Below are 17,977 nucleotides of genomic sequence, written 5' to 3' on the forward strand. Positions count from 1 at the left end.
TAAATGGATGGATCTGGAGACTATCATGGTAATTGAAATAAGCCAATTAAAAAACCAAAGGTCAATTTTTTTTTTCTGATATGTGGAAGCTAATCCACAATAAGGGGGAGGGGAAGAATGGAAATTCAGGGATTAAACAAAAGAGAATAAAGGGAAGGGAGGGGGAAAGGGAAAAAGAAAGACAGTGAAATGAATCTGACATAACTCTACTATGTACACATATGAATACACCACAGCGAATCTCACCATCATGTACATCCACAAGGCTGGGGTCTTAATTAGAATAAGATATATTCCATATTTATATACTTATATTAAAGTGCACTCTACTATTGTGTATAACTAAAAATAACCAATAAAATTTTTAAAAATAAATAAATGCAAAAAAGGAAGGGGGAGGATGTAAAATTTGATCCCTCTTCTCCAACAGGACCATTAGCAAAATCAGCAAGACCAAGATGACACCATCTTGTTGTGACCTTATCTAAACAGTGTAGTTTGCTTTCATTTCAGCTCTGGAGAGAGAAAGAAAAAGATTTTAGAGGAACAAGAAGGTCACATAAACCATATCCCCATTATAATAATATTTTGGGCAAGATTACATCTATTTGTCTACAGAGCTGGCCTACAGTTCTGAGAGCTCCAAGACAGTGGCCCAGTTCCCATTCCTCTGCCTTTAGCATTTGTAGAAGGAGAAGTCAAAGCTCAACTAGGGAAAATAATACCTGAACCAAATAAATTTATTTTATTTTAAAGAGAGAGAGAGAGAGAGAGAGAGAGAGAGAGAGAGAGAGAGAGAGAATTTTTTTTTTAATATTTATTTTTTAGTTCTCGGCGGACACAACATCTTTATTGGTACGTGGTGCTGAGGATTGAACCTAGGCCGCAAGCATGCCAGGTGAGCGCGCTACCGCTTGAGCCACATCCCCAGCCCCTAAATAAATTTAAATGTGATGTTTGAGTCTTTCAACTGGCCCTCTATCTAAACACTGATGATACAGGAAGCTACTGTCTAAAAGAGCTTGTCTCCAATGTTCTTGGTAAATGGGATAAAGCTAAGAAGGAGGAAATTATTTGGTGAACAAAGAGCTGGCTGGTTCAATAAAAATGTTTGAAGTAAGGTGAGTCAATAGGGTAGTATTTCGCAAGGAGAGAAATTTTATTTATTTATTTATTTATTTATTTATTTATTTTTGGTATAAACTTCATGTACCTAAAGGTAAAAGCAAGGTGAAGACAAGGCACTTAACATGGCCAAGTATTGGTCACATCCATTCACACCAAGACCATTACCACGAGTACTCCCAGTGACCCCTCATTGAGAAATAACTGGTCAACCAGTTATTTCTGGCCAACCAGATTGCCTGTAGAACTGAAGGAAATCCAAGGTGCTGCACCGTTAGAGGAATCTGGAATGTCAGCAAGGAACTCCTCAGAGGAAGCAAAAGGAAGTCATCCCCTTCTGGCCTGAGGTGAGAGGTTTGTTCCAGATCAGATCATTCCTACTTGGCTATGGCTCTCAGCAGTCAGTCAAATACAAAGTTTCAAAATGGTTGGCCTGAGACCATGGCAATGCCTCTTTGGATTCCACCTTCTCTCTCTGATAAAGAGGAGCAAGGGCTCTGACTGAATAAAACCAGACATTAGTTCTCGAATTACCTTGCACTGATGGTTACGGCACATGCCTTCTAATACACTTGGCTGTCCCCATTCTAAGGTAGAACGATAAGGGATGGAAACTGGGCTAGAAGTACTTGTCTCTTTTTAGCCCAAAGCCCTTCAGGCATATTCAGTCTGAGTAGGACTACAATGGTCCTTGTTCTTCTGCTCAGATGACTGGGCAGTGGCCTTGGCCTCTCTGCTCATTTTCAGAGGCTTTCCAGAGATGTAGTCCTTCACTTTGATTTGTGTTCTTGACTTTCAGAGTAGCCACACACAGCTTCTCCAGGAAATCTCACATGCTGGAAACCATCCAACTAACCCAGTATCGAGGAAACACAATCTGGGGATTATCACTGCAGGTCAGCAAGTAGTCAAAGCTATTCTCATCAAGTGACTTGTGGAGATGGATAACCATTTGGAATTCATATGATCTGACCCTGATGAATTTTGGAGCTTCTGGACCACTGGGGTGCTCCATAGCACATGACTCCAACACTATCACATTTTCCGGATCCACACTGTACCATTGAACACACACATCATACTGAGAGTACATGGATAAAGAAATGGGTTATCCAGTGAAGAGCTTCAGAACCACTAACCACATCCCTCTTGGTTACCTCCAGCTTGATCACCAGTGTGTGTGTGTGTGTGTGTGTGTGTGTGTGTGTGTGTGTGTTTTGTGTTTAACTGAACATTAAAGAACTACTGAAGTGTCATATTTTTGTAGGTTCCAAAAACTTGGTACTGGTAAAGGTTGGTGCCTGCAGTTGGGTGCTGCCATACCTTAAAGTGTTTTTATTCATCACCATTTCCCATGGATGGTCTTTGTCCTAATTTTCATTCCCTTCTGTTTGGAATTTTGATTGGCAAGGTTGGCACTCTGCTCCAGAGCTCTGAAATATATTTGCCATTTCCTCCATCCATTTCAGCTTATTAATCACTGCTGCTCCTCCTCCTGGATCTTTTCCTCGTCCCACATGAAGATGCCAGCAAGTTCTGCCATCAAGGCAGAGGGGCTGGGGCAGCCACAAGTCTGGCAACAAAGGCCTCCAAGGAGGACATAGCACACACTCTTCTAGTTCCACAATAGCTTAACTAAGCTTAGCTAAACACTGTAATGTCCTCTCCTGGTAGAAAGCAATCAGCTTCCATCAATCTTCCAATGATTTTGACTCAGGAATATTATTTGATATTATTTAAGGTAATGCCTTGATTTTTTTCAGGTTTTGTTAACTATTGTTGTCCCTAGTGCCAAACTGTGGACAAGATTTGTTCCTCACCTGATCTGCTACAGACTGCTAATTATTTCCTAATGCTTTTTTCTGCCCTTCTCCATAATAATATAAAATTTGGGGGTACTGGGGATTGAACCCACAGGTGCTTTGCCCTCAGCTACATCCCCAGCCCTTTTAATTTTGAGACAGGGTCTCTCTAATTTAAGGCCAGTCCGAGCTTGCAATCCTTCTGCCTCAGCCTCCCATCTCTGGAATTGTAGGTATGTACCACCATGCCAGGCCAGGATAATATAATTTTATCTGGGGGCACACTTCTGTCTAACTAAATACCACATTACCCTTGCAGCTAAGTATGGTGACCATTACTTAAGTTCTGGCCACTGGGATATGAAAGAAATGACAGGCTTCCACTGACAACTTCTGACTCATGTCCTTAAAAGGAAGGGACATGTCTTCCTTTCTGTTTTCCTACTCCCTTCTAGCTGGAGTACAGACATCAGAACAGCAGCTAGAGTATGAGATAGCAGCAGCGTGTTGAAGATGATAAAGCAGTAGGTGGAAGGAGCCTGAGCCCTACAATTGTGAAGCACCATATTTGTTCAAGGATTCTTATGCTCAAGACTGTCATGCAAGAGGAAAATAGACTTCTATCTTTTTAAAACATTTTTGGTCAAACATGGACACAATATCTTTATTTTGTTTATTTATTTTTATGTGGTGCCGAGGATCTAACCCAGTGCCTCACATGTGCAAGGCAAGTGCTCTGCCATTGAGCCACAATCTCAGCCCAACTTTTATCTTTTTAAGCCACTGTTATTTTTGTCCTGTTATTACAGCTGGGTCAATATCCCAATTGAATGGGCTGGGGTTGTAGCTCAGCGGTAGAGCAGTCGCCTAGCACATGTGAGGCACTGTGTTCAATCCTCAGTACCACATAAAAATAAATAAATAAAAATAAAGGTATTGTGTCCATCTACAACTAAAAAAATATCCCAACTGAATATTTCACATGAATGTATCCATGTCAAATGGGTGTTTTGCAAAAGGAGCCTTTCTAAGAAAATAGGAATATGCAGAGAGGGGGATGGGGAGAATGTAGATCTGAAATCAATAAACTGAGAATATGAAATTTCTATCTTTTAGAGTAGTCAAGTCTAATCACAGAATCTTGTGGTTAAAACCATTTACTGGGTATACAGAATCCTGTTCCTTTTCTTAGTAGAAAATCCCCTAGTGAAAAAAGCATTTTGTTGTTACTGTTTATCTTCTCATTCTTCCTGGATAATTTCTTCTTCGTTTCTATCCCATCTACACATTCTGGTTAATGCCATTTGCATCATTCCGAGTTGGGTTTCAGATGCCTCCTGTGGATTTGGATGGACAGTAGACAGAGGAATGTTGAACTTGGAGATAAGGAAAGGAATATTTCCTCAAAGTACATGCTAGAGGTTTGTGGAAAACTAGTGCATTTCACAACAGTGTGTCTATACAGACTACAACTGAGAGAGTGAGGCTACTTGTACCTGTCCTAGCAACAAAGTCTATGAGCATTATCAAGATTTTAAGGCTGAGATTCAGAAGCTTCAAGTTCAAGAGAATGTCTGACCACACATGACTGGTTTCTTCTTAGGAAATCAGAATCAGGGCCAAAAAGAGTTTTCTGAGTTTCTCCTGAGGGTAATTCAATCAGGTGATCATTCTAGAAGATGAAAAATGAATCCAAGAACTGGTTAGTGATCACTCTAATGTTTCTAGTAGCCCTGAGATCCTAGCATAGCAAGGATAGTTCCTATATATACTTATGCATTTGAATCAGTGTAACAGATTAGCTCAAGGAATGGAATACTGAAATCAGATACCCAGGTGATAAGCTAAGGGGACAGAGCACAATGATTCACTTATGATTAGATGCAGGAACTTAACTTTTATGCTTTGTTCAATTCTGAATGCAGATCCAAGGGAGACCACAGCAATGAACTCAGCCTTAGCTCCTCCAAATAGGTTTCTCAATTCTCACAGGGTTTCAGAGCACTTGAAGAATTTATTAAGACACCAGTCAAACCAGGAGGTAAAATGTCCTAAGGAATATGAATGGTCTTCTTCAGAACTATCCTGGGAAAATATTGATAATGGAGATAGAAACTTTTGACTCAGTAATGGTAGAAAGAAAATCAAGTCAAGTGAGCATGTATAAACAGGGAGGGCTTTAATTGGGGTTTTAGCCAAAGGGGTAATTAGGGCTTCAACTGAAGGAATACTGCACTGACCTAAAATACCAAGTTGCTCCCCAAATGGAGATATTTAAGATTTTATTGATTTGCTCGTATAGGCTAGGGTCTGGTAATTTCTACTGGCCAGGGGGACAATTTCATAAACCATAGTTTATGGTTTCATCTGAGATTTATGATGGGGTTGAAGGACACTGGATGGCTGGACTGTTAGAGATTTTAAAAAAAGCATTTAGATGGGGTAGAAGAAAACATATGCCAGCTCCAAAGGCAACCAAAACTTCTATTGGCACAGCCAAGTAGATCTGACCCAAAAGAAGGCAGAAAAGGGGACAGACATAACATGAAGACAGAGATCCCATTCTGGTCACCCATTAACCATCTGCAGGCCCAAGTGAAGAATCAGTGTTTTCAGCAACAGCCCTCTTCAAATCCTAGAAAAAGTAACCTAAGCAACCATTAGCATCATAACCGATCCATCAGAGGTGTTATCTACAACAAAACTTTTGGGAAATTAATGGTGCATAGCTCACCTGTGTGACCTCCAGAATTAGTGATTTTTGTGTGGATCAAGAACAAGTAAAGCTGGAAGGTTTCTTTAGGGTTTTTCCTGGTAACAATTTCATCTTGTGTGAACATTCTGCCTCCGTGTTTTTTTTCAGGGTCTCATGGTAGGTCTGTTGAACAGAGCACAAGGCTAGAGAGGCAACATGCCATGCTCCAAAAGGTTAACTAACAGTTTATTGCACTCATGGGGTTTATTTTACTATCCCAGACTGACGCACCATGGTGGTCTCTATCTCAATACCGTCCCTCAAATAGAATCATTTCATATTATCCACAAACCCCAAGACATACTGGAGTTCAGTCAATGTCATGAGAGATGTCTAAGATGTGTGTATCTGTGGTCTCTGGGAAGGAAAATATACTGATTCTAGAGAGCTAAAGACATGGGCTGGAGTGTACCATGAGCGACCTGCCTGAGTGTAGGGATTCCCTGGCTGCTGAGTCAGCTGTGTGGAAAGTTAAGAGGAAGATTTATGCTTGTTCTTACCTTGTTCCTTGAACTATTTTGCCCAGGATTTCCCAGAGACTGACCATCTTGGAAAAACTAAAATCACAGAGAGTCACAAAGAACCAAGAACTGAAGACTTTTTTTTTTCTGTCTATCTCTAGCTACACCAAAAATGTATTTAGAAACAGAGGAAGCATTAGAAGAGGAATTCTTGACATTAAAAGCAGACAAGACTAGTCCCCAGAAAAGATGGGTAATAAGGCAGGAAAAACTAGTGACATTTATAGGTATTACCTTATTTGGGTGCCACTATTTATTTATTTAGTACCACCAATTCATGGAAGTACTAATAAATAATAAAGGAGTTAATAGAGTTAGTGATGAATGATTTCACTATATAGAAGCCCTGGACTTTATCTGTACTTTTTAGTCCAAGCTATATGAGTCAATAAAGTTCTGTGACCATTACAGGATAATCAACACCTGACCAATCCATATGTTTACCCAATGCTAAGAACTGATACTTTCTGAAGTTATTGAGTTCATTCATGGTAGCCTCACCATTGATGGGTTCATGAAGTATTTCCAAATAAAGACAGTCCAGGAAAATCCTACAAAGACAGCTTTGGTCACCTCAGAGAAATGTATCACCTCCATTAGTGTAGGGCTTGCTCAATCAATGCACACCAGGAGGCTCTTGAACAGATCCACATGAAGGGAAGCATATCTCAGTAATTTTTTTTTTTTTAAAGAGAGAGTGAGGGGGGGAGAGAGAGAGAAAGAGAGAGAATTTTTAATATTTATTTATTTTTTTAGTTCTCAGAGTACACAACATCTTTGTTTGTATGTGGTGCTGAGGATCGAACCCGGGCCACACGCATGCCAGGCGAGCGCACTACCGCTTGAGCCACATCCTCAGCCCATATCTCAGTAATTAATGTATTGATAGATTTCAAAATCATTTAGCAGAAATGATATCATTACCATTCTTTTAAAATTTTTGTATTGGTGCATTGTAATTATACATTATAGTAGGGTTGTTTTTACACATTCGAACATTAACTCAATATAACAATATAATGTGGTAACTTTCACTCTCCAGGGCTTTCCTTTTCCTTCCCTTTTCATCTTCTGGTCTCCTTCCTCTATTCTACTGGTCTCTATTCTATTTTCATGAGATGCCCCTCCACCTTTTTTTTTCTGCCTTTGTTCTCTCTAGCCCTATACATATGAGAGAAAACATATGACCTTTGACTTTTTGGTTTTGACTTATTTTGCTTAACATAATGCTCTCAAGTCATCCCATTTTCCTGCAAATGACATAATTTTATTCTTCTTTATGGCTGAATAATACTCCAGTATATACTATATTTTCTTTATCCATATATTGAGGGACACATAGATTGGTTCCAGTTTAACTATTCTGAGTTGTAATTCAATAAACATGGGTAGGCATGAATCACTGCAGAAAACTGGCTATCTATATGTAGAAGAATGAGACTATATCCCTATCTCTCACCATGCACAAAATCAATTCAAAGTATATCAAAGATCTGGAAATCATACTGGAAAATTTGCAACTGCTAGGAGAAAATGTAGGGTCAACACAGCATCATTTAGGTGCAAATACTTCCTCAATAGGACTCCTAAAGAACTAATAAATGAAATGGAATCAAATTTAAAAGCTTCTGCACAATAAAGGAAACAAGCACATGAAGAGAGAACCCACAGAATGGGAAAAAAAAATCTTTGCTAGTCATTCTTTCAACAGAGGATTAATATCCAGAATATATAAAAAACTGAAAAAAAAACCCCACAAAAGTGAAGAAATAACCCAACCAATGAGTGGGCAAATGAATAGATATTTCTCAAGAGATACAAATGGCCAACAAATGGGTGAAAAAAACCACAAATCAAAACTACACTGAAATTTGATCTCACTCCAATTGAATGGCAACCATGGAGAATACAAACAATAGTAAATTCTGGGTAGGATGTGAGGAAGAAAAAACAACACTTAACATTGTTGTTGGAGTTGGAAATTAGTAAAACCACTATGAAATCAGTATGGAGTTCCTTCAAAAGACCAGGAATGGAACTACCACATTACTCAGCTAACCTACTTCTCAGTATTTATCCCAAAGAATTCAGGTCAGCATACTGCAGTGGTCTTGCTAAGTTTCTTAGTGCCTTGCTAAGTTGCTGAGGCTGGCTTTGAACTTTTTTTTTTGCTTTTGCTTTTTAGAGAGAGAGAAAGAGAGAAAGAGAGAATTTTTTAATTTTTTTTTTTTTTTTTTTTTTTAGTTTTCGGCGGACACAACATCTTTGTTTGTATGTGGTACTGAGGATCGAACCCGGGCCAGGCGAGCGCGCTACCACTTGAGCCACATCCCTAGCCCTGGCTTTGAACTTTCTATCCTCCTGCCTCAGCCTCCCAAGCTCCTGGGATTATAGGCACATACCACCATACCCAGATCACTTGGTTCTTGAAACAGATTTATATACTATTATATATTTGGTGCCAGAATGAACACATTTTAAACTCCTTTTGCTATGTCGAGTTTTGAGTTTACAAGTGCTTTTATAATTTAATTTCTATCTCAGATATTAAACACTTGGAAAAAAGTTTGCCTAAGAGGACAGCTTATAAACTTGCAGAATCCTAACTCTTTGGATTAATTTTTGGACGGAGAGGCAGAATCCATACTCAGAAGGATTTAAGGCAATAAAGTGATATGTTTACACAATGTAGGATGGTAGTTAAATCCCTGATTTCTGGAGTAAGGCAGAGTTGAGTCTGAAACCATGTTCTACTTGTTCTGTGATGTTTGGAAAAGTTATTTAATAACATTCTGCATCTCAGTTATCTGTATAAATGAAGATGATAGTTTATCTTTTTTTTCTGGATTGTAGGAGACAATGTATACAAAGCCTTGTTGACTAATAGCTGGCAATAATTATGGTTCCTATTATATTTGGATAAAAAGAAAAAAAATCAGATACTTTCTGTATCAAACATTGAAACCACCACCTAGTCTCTGAAACCCTTTCAGGGAATTTTCATGTAGTTGTGATCCAGACTCTGAAATTACCTAGAATAAGGTTCACAAAAATGTACTGACATACTGACAAACTGGTATATGACACACTGAATCAAATTCCAATTCTTTCATTCCATGGTCTAGTGCTGCTTTTTGAAATACATAAAGTGATTCTACTCCTTTTCTGAATCTTTAGGAAAGAACTAGGAATGCCAGACATACCTAGTGCAGGCACCCCATCTCTGTGACCCTCAGCATACGTTGTTTTGCTGACACTCTCAAAGAAGCAATGGATGTTTGTGAAGTGGCTCAATTCATAACTGAAAGGGATTAGTGACTGGGAAAGGCTGTTTTTCGTGGAGACTTGAGTTTTAACCCTGGTATCTTCTCTCCCTCGTTATAGTTCTGTCCTTCAAGAAATACAGAATCAGTGTACTGTGGAGACAGGCAGATTTGGAATTTAATTCTGGCTCTATTAGGTGTTTTTCTGGGCAAGCGACTTAAACTCTCTGAGACTGAAAAATGGAGGTAATAATAAAATTTGCCTCATTGGGTTATCAGTTTAAATGAAAAAGCATGTCAGACACATTGTAGCATGTTGGACATATTCAGAGGCAATAAAAGGCTACCCTTTCTTTCTCTGATACAGAGAATAATGATGGTGAGATGAGTATGTTAAATCCTTGTCATATTCAGAAAACTCTGAGCCAGGTGCTCCAGTTAGATAAGCTAAATCTTTTCACTGAAGTCAAACTAGGATTCTTATTGCTGAAAAAAATTAATAATGGGAGTGAAGGGAAAGTCCAACAAATTGTTTTCATTCTTCCTCCACCATAATGCACCTGAGGGATTTGATGACCTTGGTGACTGTCCAGGTGAGCAATGGATTTATGTACTTTCTCTCTGAGGCAGGGAGGACATGTTCTAAGAGGACTGGGTAGTTTATGAAAGCTCTCCCAATCCAGGGAAGTTCTAAAAGTCTGCACAAGAGTGGGTTTCCCTACTTCCCACTCCCAATCTTGAGAATCATTAAAATAGACATTGAGAAGCATACCTTCTCTTGACCTATTTATGGAACACAGTTGGATTGATTATCTGATTGCAATAGGTTGAGGAAATGGTTCTCAAAGTGTAGTTCCTGAACACAAATCATCAATATTATCAGAAATTAGAAATGCAAACTATTAGAAATTCAAATGTTAAGCTTCACCCAAACATACATCAATGTGTGTTCAAGAAATCTTCCAGGTGATTCTGCTGCATGCTCATTGGTGGGATTTTTAAAAAAGGGGAAGAAAGCCACAGGAGGTGGAATCATCACCCCATCTAGCAACCCTGGGCTCCCTCTGCCCTGATTTTTGATTCAAATTGCAGCAGCCTCCAAACCTCATGGGAAGATCAAGTTCTGCCAACATCATTTCTACTTCACATTGTGTAAGGGTTACTAGCCAACTGCATGCTCTTTAGGCTAGCCAAAGACTGGCTCCATTTCTCTTACCCAACACTTATAAGAACTTTATAATATATATATATATATATATATATATATATATATATATATATTTTAGTTTTTAACAGACTTTATTTTATTCATGGAGCTTATTTATTATGGAGCTAAGGATTGAACCCAGTGCCTGATAAATGCTAGACAAATGCTATACCACTAGCCACAACCCCAACCCCTTGTATAAATTAATTGTTCTCCCCTTTTGACTAAGGAATGTTCTAGGCTCTTTCCAACATCTACTAAATAGAATTTGTCCTTGACTATTTTGATGACATTGTTGTTAAGGTCAAAGATGGAATTAAAACAGCTTGAAAATTATTCACTTATTTTATTCTACCCTGAATTACAGTAATTTAAAAACATTTTTTCCATGTACATTCAACTCATCAAGCAGCTATTGAGAGCTTATTAAATACCATGCATTATGCAAAATGAATAAAAGACAGTCTTTGTTCCTGAGGGGCGTAGAACATCATGGCTGGAACTACTGGTTGAGTACCTATTCTTCCTCGTGCATTTTAAAGATATCGTCTTTAATTATCACAACATTATTAAAAAAAGGTATTTTACTTCTCATCCTATAACTGAAAAAGCTGAGACTGAGAGTCCAAGTCTATATTGTAAGCGACAGAGCTAGGATTTGTCCCGATCTGTCCAACTCCAAACTTCATACTCATTTCTCTACACCAACTTCATTTCCAGACATTTCTTCCTCAATAGGATTTTTCATTTAATGAATAGACTTGATTGCCATTGGAACCTGTTATTCCATTAGTAGCCTTTATAGAAAAATAGATGAAGTATTGTCAAGGATTTGTTTCAGGATCACATATTATATTTAATTTTTATTTTTAGTCTCTTTTCATGTGAAGTAATTTTCAGTCATTCTTTGTCTTTTGTGACCTGGTTAAAAAAAATGAGTAACAAAATAAATTATAATAACAAATTCTAACCCATGGGGAGGAACCCCAAGAATGCATGAGTTCAAGCTGATATACATCAATGAATTAAAAAAAGGGGGAAGGGCTGGGATAAACCTCAGTAGTAGAGGGATTGTCTAGAGTACACTGAAAAACACCCCGATTATGAAAGACCCCCGTTTCCCTGTCCAAGGAGAATCACACGAAACACTGGCTGCAAAAGCACGAGGTGGTTTATTGAGACACAGGAGCCTGCGGGTGCCCAGCAGAACCTCAGCCGGAGCTTTGGTGAACTGGCACACTGGGCTTGGGGATACAGAGATTTTTATAGGGTTTGGGGCAGGTTTCGCGTGCGCGGGAAGCAACAGGTTTCTTATTGGTTTGTTTAAATCTAGCATATAGGCCACCTAGGGGGTACAGGTCTGCATTCTATTCTTTCTGTTCCTGCTTATCTGTTCCTGTTTATTCATTCATGCCTCAGGATGTGGGTGCTCTGTCCTTTCTCAACCGGTTATATGGAAAGCACATCCGGCGCCTGAGCCTGTTTGTGACAAGCCCGGTATCTTGATTTCATATCTTGGCCTTAGGTAACTGGGCTAACTGGGCTAGGGTCTTTCAACACAAGGCATGACCGAAAAAGGAAGAGAAGGAGGAGGAGGAAGAAGGAAGATAGGGATAGCTCTTGTTGAAAAAAAAAAGCCAACTATTAAATGCAGTACAAATGGTGGAATAAAAAAATTCACCATTAGATAACCATACTAGTTATAATCTGACAAAAGTAATCAATGGATTCTAGGTAGTCTCATGGGCTCCCATCTAGGTGGAATTTCTGGTGACAGGCATCAGGATTTCCTGTCTCCTCTAGAGAATGGAGAAGAGAAAAGTGAGAAGGAAACAGCCAATAGCATTGTTTTTGAGCTGTCTAGTAGGTAAAAGATCAATGAGTAACACTGTAAAGAAAAAAATCAAGGTTTTACTTTGAAGAAACCTGAAAGACACCATCTTAACAAGGGATCAAAGTAACCTAATCAGTAATGAGACAAATACATGAAAATGTAACTCCTGCTATGATGCTCTAAAAGGACATATCACCAGTGTGGCACTCCTCAAAACACAAAGGCTGGGGCTGGGGATGTAGCTCAGTGGCAGAGCACCTTTCTAGCATGTGCAAAGCCCTGGATTCAATCCCCAGTATTGCAAAAACAAAAACAAAATAAAATAGAAACAAAAAAAAAAAACATGGTCTAAATTTAATCATGAGGCCATATCAGACAATCTATAAAATAAATGACATATACATTTTAAATCCCGCCTTTAAATGAGAAAATTTAGAGCTTTCCTACTTTAGGCACATAAGACTAGGAGTGCACCTATGAGTGATCTAGGGAGATCCAGTTCTTCAGGGCAAAGGCCATGTCTTTTTTATGGGGGATTCTCTGAGTCCCTCTCCCAGCAGACACTGATGCCCATCAGGATGCACTAGCCATGCCAGTGGTGCCGTGCCTACCTGCTGCTCCCATGTCTGCAGAGTCACTGACCCTACCTGCCAGGAGGCCACATCTCTATTAGAAGATGTTTGGCCAGAGCCTTGAGTGCTCGAGAGTTTGGAGGTACTTTCCAAAGGCAAAGTGGACAAATAAAAAGAAATACTACTCAAAGCAGAAATATCCTGGCTCTGAGGAACAAGAGCTAACTTACACTGAGTCAGCTGAGAAAAGTGAATTTCCAGTATGACAATGTCAAGAGACAGTTATGAATGGAGTCTCTCTGAGGTGAGTTGAGAGGAGAGGAGGATCCCTTGTAATCACACTCTTCCCCAACGCAATCCCTATTTTCTCCACAGCCACCGTCAGCTTCCCCAGTCAACTCTAGGGGTAGATCTGATAGGTTCTCATCTAGGTAGCACCTCTGTCCCCAGGGAAGTGTACTCACCTGTCTCCTCTGGGAAATATGGAGAGGAACTGTGAGAAGGACACAGCCTCTGGGATTGTTTACTAGTAACCTATGGAATGACAAGCGGTTAGTACACCAAAGTGACGTCTGAGCTCTTCCTCCATACCCCATCAAATACTGGATCTCCTCCAGCCAACAGCAGCATGGCAGACTTCTGAGATGTAAGTATGAGATCTCCTCCTGCTCCCCTCTCCTTCTCAATGGCCTGACACCATTGGTCAGAGTGCAGGGACTTCAGATAACAGATCAGGACAAATGCCTAGAAATAAAATTAGTCATGGATTAGGATGCATATCAAGTGGAAATAGGCTAGAGGTCAGGATATTGATCCAGGAACCAAATGAGAATTCAGACCAGAATTACGGGTGAGAGGGTGGGCTGAACTTCAAAATGCATTTTACATGGAGTCAGCTCAGGATCTGGGCAGTTGGGTCTGTTGAGGCCCTGGGTCAGTTGGTCAGTTGAAGGCTCCAACAAAAGACACTGGGGACAAACTGGTGACATTGATCAGGGAGTGAGAAAGAAGATCAGTGGCCAGGAGGAAGCTGGATCCGCTGAGTCAGCCTAACCCAGCTTGTGGTCCAGTTTGCCCAGGGCCTACTCCTGGACAGTCTGTATTGGACCAAGTGGTAAAACAGCCAGAGCCTGGGCCATAGCTTGCACTCCTTCATCTACTACAAAACCAGCTGCTGGGGTCCCAAGGCTGTGGCATCTGCGGGTCTGCAATGATTCCTGTGTGGTGCATGAGGACTTCTGTGGGGACATTTTGAACTACTACATTGTCTAGACTCCAGAAAAAAAGAGCAACTACCCCTTTGGGCTCCCCAATGGCATAGCATGAGTAAGACCCCACCAAGGCCACAGGGCTGCCCCTCTGAGCCTGACACCATCTCAAGGAAGGGAACCAATTCTGCCAAGGCTTCAAGAGCCTTAGGGGTTGGTATTTCAGAGGACTTGATGGGCATCTCACTGAGTCCCAAGTGCAATTCTCTGGGGACCTTGGTATGTTTCACTCAGGCATAGAGGAGACAGGCTAGCAGATAGTCTGTAGCCTCTGAACTTCTTCCCACAGACAGGTTCCAATCACTCTGACCCTTCTCTGCAAGCAGTCCCCACAGGGAAAGCATCTCTGCCCCAGAAGTCCTGTGGGAGTGTACGAAGGGTGAAGTTGACACTGTCATACAGGTCATGGCTGAAGAGCCCAACCCTTGGGACTGATGGGCAGATTAGATGAGGGAAGAAAGAGAAGGGGGCAGTCAGGACAGTAAAGAATGGGGAGGAAATAGGGGTCTAGGTTAGAAATTTGGGGAGGGAGAAGAAAATCATAGGGTCAAACAACCATGAGAGCAGTAAGGATCCTTTCTCAATTTGTAGCCAAGGTGCTTCCCTTAAGGAGACTGCTCTGGCTTGGGTGGAAAGTTGGGCTTGTGTTTGTCATTGAAAAAATAGTGGAAAGTGAGGAGATTTACACTCAAGTTTCAGTACTGTCACAATATAGCTGCTTATAGCTTAGAAATCTGAGTCTCACTTTACTCATCTGCAAAATGTTGACAATAGTTTCCCTCCCTACTCAAACAGTTTTTAGTATTGACAAAATTATAAATGTGAAATATATATTATATTTGATTATACCTATACAAAATCACAATAATATATGTGTATATAGTGTATGTATGTGATGCATGTGGAAGTGTACGGCTCAGGCAATCATAAAGTGTTGCCATTGTCTTGGAGATAAGCTTTTGGACTGGCTCAGACTGTCTTTGCTCACAGGGCTTTTTCTGTGGCAGGTGGATGTTCCAGGGACAGGATGAGCTGGGGGCTCTTCCATAGGAGCAGACTCACAAGCTAACTAATACATACCTGACACATAACACAGTTAGATTTTAAAGTATTTTAATCTTCATATAAGAATAATAGTTTTATATGAAATCATCTTCATATAAAAGATAATTGAGTTTTCTGCCTTTAATATTTGTTAACTCATGGAACCTGTGCTAAAGGAGTTCATAGTTTCCTAGAGAGTCAGACTTGCAAAGCTAGTCACAATGATAGTGTGTTCAAACCACAGAATGCCTGAAGGCAGAAGCAGCAGGAGAGTCACCTCCTTTTGGAACAGTAGGAAGGGAGAGAGACTTCACACAGGAGGAAGTTGGACTCAGCACTCACCCACGCAGTTTCCTCTGCCTGAAGATCCCTCCCTCTCATCTTGTCCTGTTCCTGCTCAGCTCAAAGGCCAGCTCTTCTGATAATGTCCCAGTCACTCCAGGAAGGAACATACTTTACACTCTTCTTATGGCCTATCTCCTATTGAATTGCCTCTCACTGTAGATATTTGCCTGGGTGAAATTTCCTCTACTAAATTTTAAACTCATTAATGGAAGGCGCTGCCCACATCTTCGTGTCTCCCGCATAGCCTAGAATAGGCTGTGGCACACAGTGCTTGTTGAATGAAAGATTAAAGCAGAGCAGAAAGGGCTGCATCATTGCTTCCCATCCTCCCAGATGCTTGATTCTTCAAACTTTAAGCAGCTGCTAAATTGAATTGCTATTTTCTATTGCTCAAACAGCAGAAAACTTTAAAACAGCAACTCTTCTTAAAGTCATCTCCCCTAGTCCCTTGTTGGCAGTAAACATGTTTTGTAACATTTTAAAATCCAGTCAATCCATGGAACTGGGTGTGCTGCTTCCTGCTTCTTTCATAAATGCTATATTCTCATCATCAAAGCTCTAGCCAATGTTAATGCAGAACCACTGTACCCACTAGCAGAACAGAACACATTGTATACCTGCCCACTGCTGCAGTGGAAGGAGGTAGAAAGCAACTCAGGCCTTGGGAGTTGGTGCCTTACACACTCTCTATAGTGGGGAGTACAAATGCTTTCAGCCTTTTAACATATACAATAAATTTGTTAAAAGTTTGTTAAGGTCTTGGTAAGTAAACTCAAGTTACAAATAATCAAATTTATGGGAGAAGTGTTACAGCTTACCCTTGGCCTTTGGGAATCCTGTTGGAGCACAGATGCTGAGTTGAACAGGGCAATGGCTATTCAATGACTATTCAGGGGACAGTTACTGGGTGCCCACTTCATGCCAGACAATTTTTCAAACTAAGCTTCCACCCCATATGGAAGCAGAGTTTGATTCTTCTAGAGGATTTTGTGAGAAGGGTATACTAGCCTCAACAAAATAGTTTGGTTTTGATGTGCTTTGGTTTTCTCCATATTAACTTTGGCCTTCTGCACATATCTTAATAATATTTTCTACAAAGATGAAATCAGAAACTACAGAAACTTGGGAGAAAGTCTCTCCATGTTGAATTATACAACCCCTGTGTTAGAAACTAGCCTGCATCGTCCAAGGTTTAAGGTTGGCAGAAGGTAGAACAGACCCTGATAACATCCCTTGGAGGGTGTGTCCCCGTCGCTGTAGTCACCTGGACATATTGTGAAAGCTGGGTTTGGGATCAAAGTTCACTCACAGATCCACTTGGGAAGCCCCTTCAAAGACTGAACTTTATTAACAAAGAAAAGAGGCCAGGATCTGCCTATCCTAGGAAGAACGTGGATATGTAGTCTTAGAGCCAAGTTGTGAGATTCTCTTCATGGAGACAATAGCATAACAGCTGCAATTTTTCAAAAGTTTCTTACAATATTCCACAAAACACTGTTCATAATTAAAAGTGTTAGTTGCCAGGAGATTGGGAGGGAAACATGCAGGAGCTGACTTTCTTGGCTCCCAGTGTGAGGACCTGCACTCCAGATGAGGATCACACTTCTGAGCCACTGGACTGGGAGGGAGGGTGAAGGGCTTCATGACTTCTGGGATGAGGATGGGGAGTGTCCCCAACCAGGGGCAGGCCCTGAGACTCAGTGGGGGTCAGCAGGTGCTGCCTAGCCCACAGAAGCACAGCTTAGAGCAGGAACAGATAGGAGCTGCCTCTATGCTGTCAGCAGCTCCTTCTTTCCATTTGGTAAGACTTGGGCTGTCAGTCTCTGCATACTTGCCTCCCTCCACACTACCGCTGGGAAGAAGTGGATACCAGGCCCCTCACAGTCCTGCACTTGCTGTAACCTGAAGAACTTGCATTCATTTATTTTGGGTTCAGAATCTTTGCGTTCTCTCTCTCTCTCTCTCTCTCTCTCTCTCTCTCTCTCTCTCTCTCTCTCTCCCTTCCCTCCCCGCCCCCGCCCTGGTAATTAAATGAATGAGTCAATAAAAGAAAAAGATGTAGGTCCTCTAATACTTTTTTCAATATCAGTGAAAGTCATACTTTCTAATGTGCTATATTCATCTAATCAAGCTAATACTATTTTTAAAGATCCTATATTCAAATCTGTGTGACAATGAGCTTAAGCCCAAATTCAAATACAATATCTAATTCATCCTCAGCCAGACTGGACTATGTCAAGA

The 17,977-nt window shown here is 40.5% G+C and overlaps 1 pseudogene; it reads right to left on the bottom strand.

The window, feature by feature from the left end:
• Positions 1–1,779: 1,779 nt before the first annotated feature.
• LOC113196180 (stAR-related lipid transfer protein 7, mitochondrial pseudogene) lies at positions 1,780–2,671 on the bottom strand (annotated as a pseudogene).
• Between the last annotated feature and the right edge of the window lie 15,306 nt (positions 2,672–17,977).

This window comes from Urocitellus parryii, chromosome 5 (genome assembly GCF_045843805.1).
Source record: "Urocitellus parryii isolate mUroPar1 chromosome 5, mUroPar1.hap1, whole genome shotgun sequence".
NCBI classification, from domain to species: Eukaryota; Metazoa; Chordata; class Mammalia; order Rodentia; family Sciuridae; genus Urocitellus; species Urocitellus parryii.